This window comes from Pygoscelis adeliae, unplaced genomic scaffold (genome assembly GCF_000699105.1).
Source record: "Pygoscelis adeliae isolate BGI_AS28 unplaced genomic scaffold, ASM69910v1 Scaffold22, whole genome shotgun sequence".
Taxonomy (NCBI): Eukaryota; Metazoa; Chordata; class Aves; order Sphenisciformes; family Spheniscidae; genus Pygoscelis; species Pygoscelis adeliae.
In genome coordinates, this window is record NW_008824350.1 from 806,489 (window position 1) to 813,785 (window position 7,297).

Sequence of the window (7,297 nt, forward strand, 5' to 3'; positions counted from 1 at the left end):
TGGTCTGTATTTTCTTTAATTTTGTTTCTTCCTTTAACTCAAGTAGTCATCTAGTCCTGTTTGTCTTTTAATGACATCAGCTTTTGTTCACTATTGGAAGATTAAAAATAATTGCAGTGAAATAACATTGATTGCAGCACCTGCTGCTATGTGCTTGGTCTTGGATACAAGAGGATGACAAGTATTGCCCGATTTCATACAACTACCCAGTTAATGAAGTTGTATTATCCAAGCCGTGTCATTTTACATGAAAAAGAAAGCAGGATCCAAGTAATCCTGTGGTTTTTGGACTGACCTTGCAATACAGAGTTCATCCTGTGTCGCAGAATTGTGCTCTGAATTTTCAGATCTTTTCTTTTTTTGCTTAATTGTTCCTTATGCTCTTGGAAAAAAAAACTTGAAAATGTGTACAATCTGGAAAATGCCTTGGAGCATTCAGTCTGCAAGAAGTCTGAAGCAAAGTGTGAAGGTGTAAGCTTTCTTGGTAGCATTACAGACTTTATAGTGTGTGCTGCACTTATGTTGAATGTTTTTCCAGGCTATTGAGGAACTCAAGAATTTTTGCCAGGGCCTGGACAGACTGTTTGGTGGTTTAGGTGGCAGCGCAGGCTGCCCTCCTGGTTCCTCAGGAGCTGGGCAGAAGGTACAAGTCAGGAACTAGGGTTCAGGTGGTGGCCGGGGTCCTTGAGCAGCTTGGACTGCAGGGTGAGCTGAGCATGCCTAGAGGAGGCAGGAGCCCTGGGGATGTCCATCTGCCCCTTTCTTGCCCCAGTGGAAAGAGAAGGAAACCCTAATCTGAATTGCTTAAAATCAGCGAAGTATGAGAATATAAGGGCTTCTGACTCCAGTCCCTGCTGTTGCATCTCATATAATGCCTTTCATAAAGTAATCAATCTCAAGTTTAAGCCTGTTTAGAAATCCTCTTCACATTTCCAGGCTAAGCTTCTTAATGGGCAAGTTTACACCCATTTACTCCACTGCTGTCATTGTCCTTTGACTTAATCATGCTTCTCCCTCCCCAGTGGTTATGCTGGAAGAGCAATCCTGGGTTTTTCTTGGCTTTCAGTCCACAGGACTAAACAAGTCAAGCTTGTAGTCTCTAGGAAAAATGTGCTCTTCACTTCCCTGATTATCCTCAAATCCTTTCTTTGCACCTTTTCCAGTTCGGATGCTTCTTTTTTGAACAGGAGTGACCTGATTAAGTAGTATTTCAGATGGGGCCTCACCAGAGTCTCGTATGGTAGCGCCTCTTTGGTGTAGCGGAAGATCATGTCAGGCTGGCAGACAGCATGGATTCTCTTTTCACGTTGAGCGGGTGTGTTATCCTCTCTGTGTGATGGCTTGGGTGAAAGACACAGAAACAACTGCTCAGTCGTCAGAACCAGGGTTGTGGCATTGGCTGTTAATTCCTCTGTGCCAAAAATGGGGGGGGGATCAACGTGGCTGGCTATCATAAGGTTAACTAGAGGTCATCTTTATGACCAGCCAGTCACCTGGTAGTTTCCTGTGTAATTTTGGTGTGCTGTTCTTAACAGATACATCAACAACTGCCAGCCAAATACTGGAATTAGTAAATGCACAGAGCTCTAGAGGGATGCAGTCCAAGTCACTCTACTGTTTCAGGTAATGAAACCTCAGATCAAAAATGTACGTTCATATTATATGCTGAGAGCTGCTGAGTATCTTTATAGCTTTATACAATTGCCCTCCTTTATGAAGGTTGCTGATCTCAGTAAATATGTGGATACGTAATTCTGTAAAGTTTTAAGCTATTTTTGTGAGTGTGCTTTTATGTCTTCATTTTCCTTATGCACTGTCGTTCCCAATATAGCATAGGATCATTAACAAAAGCACTTCATAAAAGAAATATAGAGGGATTAATAAGTAATGGCCTACTCAGAATTCAAAATGAACAAAGATTGGGCACTTGCATTTCTGTATCGTTAACCCAAGCAATTACAGGAGAAGATACTGCATTGGTTAAGCTTGGAGAGACCCAAAGTTGTGCCTACAGCAGATATATTATAGATTATTTATTTATTTTTTTAAAAAGTCTGTAATCCAACTTGCAGTATGAATACTGTAAGTTTGCCAGTTGTTGGTATTTTACACTTTGAATACTTTACTTTTTCTCTAGATACCTCACTTGGTCGTGTCGCCATCCTTGAATGTGTGGGATGATGTGTTTTGGATTTTCTTTCAGTCATTTTTCTTTTTTTAAGACTGCACTGCATTAAATGAGATTCATGTTCTTATGACATTGTTTACTTTCATCTTGCTTAATTATAGGATAATGTTCACAGTGGAGGGGTACGTGAGGCAGTGAATGGTGTTTGCAGGTGATTAAATGTACAGTGAAGCTAAGACTCGATAATTACAAAACCTGTTGGTTGTGATTGTATTCGAGTGCTGCAAACATTATTCATGTTATATGGAGGGGAGCAAGGAAAAAAGTAAACTGCAACAATTTTTATGTCTTTTTCGAGTGCTTACATTGCTTTTTCTTTGCATTTGTCTTGGGTGCCACTATAAGGGCAGGTGGGTTTATTAATAAAATATACATTTAAAAATTCAAAAACTTCCCTTACAGGTTGAATCTTTTAAAGTTTGGTCCTTGCCTGAATATGAAACCGATTCTTCTTAAGCTGGGGAAAAATGTCCAGTATTAATTCTTAATAAGTTATGGTACATAAAATTGAATTTGCACTTTTACTAGGAAATTGCTTGATTTTTCTCAGTTTTAAAAATTCTGCAATCCTTTTTACGCAGTTCTGTATTCACCATGCTAAAACCTGCAATACTTATTAAGGATAGCTGGCAAAATGGAGTAGATGTATGGTGGTATTTCAGACAACATGTGAGCACGTAAGCAGAGTATGACCCTCGAAAGGGGAATGTTAGGAGTGGCGCACAGCTTCAGTTTAAGACGTTTGGTAATGGGATTGCTGGAGTAGCCTTAATACTCTCATAACAATTGATTATTTTTTTCTTTTTTAAAAAGCTTTTTCACTTGTAGAAACAGCAATACATTATGCTGTAAGAAATGATACCTCCTATTTTTAAAACTAAAGCTGCATTTCAACTGACCTGGGGAAAGGTGACCTTTTTTGGCCATGCTCGTGCCTTTCTGCCGTCCGGTTATGTACATCTCCATTTATCATCCTCCTGGTTTGATAAACGATCCAATGGCTGCTCCAAATACTGCAGAATCATTTGAGGAGGATTGGTGCAGGAGGTGGGATGAGAAGTCCTCGCTCTCCAGAGCTGCAACAATTTAAGATTGTAATCCTGCAACCTCCACTTTCTGTGGGGAGGAGTAAGAAATGTGTAATTTCTTGTTTAGGTGGTACCATAGTTCATATCAACCTAACTAGTGTTTTGCTAAATTTGAGCTGCCTCTGTTCCCCTCTGGCTGCTGGGGCGGTGGTGAGGGGGTTATTTCTCACTACTGTGTCTAACTTCAAACCCTCTGACGCTTTGATTTGGGGAACTGGGGAAGGCTTCTGTTAGTGAGTAAGCTCTGGCTTTCAGTGTACCTGATGGAACTTGTCTCGTGACTGCGCAACGGTCCAGTACAAATTGAGAGGAGGAGGGCTACCCATTTTTAAGAATAATCTGCAATCATTTTGCATCTGGTACAGATTATTTTTCATTTTGAATGACCTTGGAATGCTTTTATCCTGCATAAACCAGGTATGAACAGCTCATCATAGCTGGATGCAATTACAGGTGTGATTCATTAACACTAGTGGAGAGTGCCCTTAATACTTTGTTTGCTGAAGTGAAACGGAAAAAGTGAGAATTGCATAGTGACACTCACTGTCTGGCTAACCCAGTTTTTTTTGTCATAGCAACAGTGATGACACAGAACACTAAAGTAATCCTCATTCTGGAGATTATTTTTAACGGGGCAGTGGTGCCAATAGCACAATGGGCCTTTGATCTTCAGGAATTGCTATTTTTTGACCTCAAGTACTGTGCAAAGCTCTGCTGTAGGAATCTACTCTCTCAACTGCAGAAATCCATCATGGAGTAGGGACCATTAAGGGATAGAACTGATCACTAATTGAATCTAATTTACCTAAGGTATATGGAAGCAAATTATTCTCATTGTTAAAGTATGCAAACAATACCTATAAAATGGATTAGTAATCAAAACTTTTTTTTGGGCTCTCTTCCCATCCCAAAAGTAAAAAAGATGGAGGAAAAAATGCATCAGGGTGGTGGTGTTTGCTTTGTTTTGACCAGATACCTAAATTTCGAATTTTTAGGTTAATTTATTGGGAACTTTTGCATATTGCTTTCAGTCATTCCCCTCCCTGTGCATTTCGTTCTCCTTCCTAGGTCTTTTACCAGATTATCAGCAATTTCACGCACTGGTGCCTACTTTGGGGATCCAATGAGCTTTTAGTTGAGCACACTTACAGCTCCTTCTTGGGCACCACACAGCCACTCTGAAGCTTGTAGTTCTTGTTGTTAAATAATGTTGGGTACTTCTTCTTTGCACTGAGTCATAGCACCACATAGGAAACATTTGATCAGTTGCAGGGGGTTTTCTTTTCCTTCTGGCATTTTATCCCTCTCCCAACTCCATGCACTCCATAGAGTTTCGTAGCTGCTTTGTGTGTGTGTGTTTGTGGGGTTTGTTGTTGTTGTTGTTGTTTTGTTTTCTTTTTCATGTGACTTACTGGAATGAGACTCTACTAGACCCTCTAGAAGGCTTTTTCCTGATTTTTGTCTCCTTAAACTAAGAATTTATCATCCATTTCTATGCCACCAGCCCAATTAGAATAACAGTGTATCAAGACACAAGTAAATAATTAGTAGCATAGAGCTGCCTGGAAAGTGAGAAGATATTTTCCTGTGCAGGAAAAGAGTATACCCGTACCTTCTGCCCTAACCCAGGTTGAGACTGACTGCCCTTTTTAAGTTAAGGTTATTCCTAAAAATATAGAGATGTTATATGAACTAGTTAAAATGACATACTGAAATTGTACATCCTACAATGGATTACACATTTTATTTCTGATGCTGCAAAGCCAAGCAAAGAAGTCCTCGAAAGAGCAAATTGTATTGAGCAGTAGATAACTTTGCCTTGAGACTTTCTCTGTTTTTACCACTTACTATCATTTAAAATACAGTGGCAATCTAAGTCATTTACTGACTTGTTCCAAAATTTGGCATATTTTTGTGGTAATTTCAGTAAATACATAATTCTTTACACTTTAAGACTAGAAAGGGCTGTGAGGTGAGCTGATTTGACCACCTGTGTATGACAGGCAAATGTGTTTTACAAAATTACTTTCTTGTATTAATCCCTAAATTAGACTAAATCATTCCATCCTCGGGAGATTAAACACAGGAAGAGGACAGGAGAAGTGATGCTCCGTAAAGCTTGTTAATAAATAACCTTTTCAAATACTGTTTTGGAGAATAATATTTCTCAGGTAATCGTTTCTTCCCACCTGTTAATTAAGCTATTTATGAAATCTTGAAAGGGTTTTTATTAAAGTTAAAATTGTCACTGTGAATTTATTATCTCCGAGTTGTTCATGTAATCCTTTCATGGAACAACAGCAAAGCCACCCTGAAAGGAGGTATTTTGGAGAAGCTCTGGGACGTGGATGCTGCCGTGGATGGATACAATCAGAGTGGTCTCAGCAGCATCTTCTGAGTGCTCCAAAAATGTCTAGGTACGTAGCTTAACTGCCAGATCTGCTCCACTTCCCATCCGTGCAATTTGGCTGCATCTGGAAGTGACAGCTCGTTGAATGACATTGCGCGAAGAAAAGTCCCTGCAAAAGTTCTCACAGGTGAGTTCTTCTGCCTCACCCTGGCCATCGTTGAACCACTGCCGGCACAGGAGCGTGTTTGCATTAGTGACTATTGGTGTTGCAGCAATTGGCAGTGTCACCTTCATCTTCTGTGGGATTACTTTGAAATGGCAGTATTTTGCAATACCTGCATGACTCACTAGATTGACAGAGAAGAACCATTCGCAATGTATGTTTTGTGGAGGAATTCCAGTGCCTTCTGTCCAGGACCTCCAATGCTCAGCAAAACAAAATGCTTGGACATGGAAGTGGCAAGGGTGGACACATCAGTACAAGTTTTGAGCCTGGAATGGTGCAGGCTTATTTGAGACCAGTGCAACGCTGTGTGGATGCTTCATAAGGCAGTGTGAGCATAGATAAACCTTGAGTAGTTCTGGCCTTGCAAAACCAAGCATATCAGCGCCTAAAATACATGAAAGATTGCATATTGGGTTTAGGTTTTAGGATTACTTAGAAACCTCGAGGGTACCTATGTGGACGTATTCTAAAACACATAGGACAGTTGCGCATCTCTTTCTTTAGGGGATTAGTGTTTGTCTTCTCTAGTGCTTTTAAAAAGCCCATGAGGGGTGTCCCCCTATATTTTTAGGTGCTTAAAACCTTGGAAGTGTGGCCATTCAAGTTTAACAAAGTTGTTATCACAGAAGTAAGGGTAGATAGAAACATCCACTGTTCGTTAAGCCACAGTGATGAAGACCATGCAATCTGTACTGTGGATTCCTGAAGGGCTCTGCTCACGTGCCCACCCGGCACCTGCAGTCAGCCCGAGCACCTTTTCCTAGCTGTGCCATGAAATTAATGTGGGCTTGTGCCTTTTGGGCGGGAAATTGTCTGCTGTGGAATGGCACGTCTGCTCGGGGACACTTCATTTTTCAGTTCAAAATTCATTTCCTTCCACTGTGGGCATGAGCTAACTACTATGGGAAGCTAATGAGCTCCTGGCAGCTACCGCAGTTGTCGTGCAGCGGAGGATGTCAGGCGTGGGTTAGTAGCTCGTGTGCGGCTATTCATCATGATCACATCGGTCTGTGAGCTCTGGTACCTGCAGGTCCATTAGTTCCTAACTTCTCCTTCCTGCTTTTACTGAGACCTTCTGCAGAGGTGCATTGCTTTTTGGGGGTGGCCTTTTTATCTAATCTTTTTTAGGGCTTTCTAATTCTGAAGTGTTTTCCTATTTTTAGGCTGATTTGGTGGCAGATTGATCTCTACTGTGTGCTCTGGGTCATGGATTTTGTTGTGACTTTTATTCTAACCTTTTTGTTTGATTCCAGTTGGAGAAATATATTCTTGTATTGTTTAGTAACAGCTGGTTTTTATTCTGCTGCTATAATCAATGCTTGTTTTTTGAAGCTGTGGAACAGTTTGTAGGTATATGCAAACACTGCAGTCACAGACTATGCTTCCCTGAGTTGTCAGAGCTGAGAGCAATGCATGTGTTTATGCAAAGGCCACGAGGTAGAGGT

At 40.7% G+C, this 7,297-nt stretch overlaps 1 protein-coding gene across 1 annotated transcript in view; it reads left to right on the forward strand.

Annotated features, from left to right (window-relative positions):
• The window catches only part of RGS6 (regulator of G-protein signaling 6), a 250,330-nt gene that overhangs the window by 42,615 nt on the left and 200,418 nt on the right, over positions 1–7,297 (forward strand). The window lies entirely within an intron of this gene.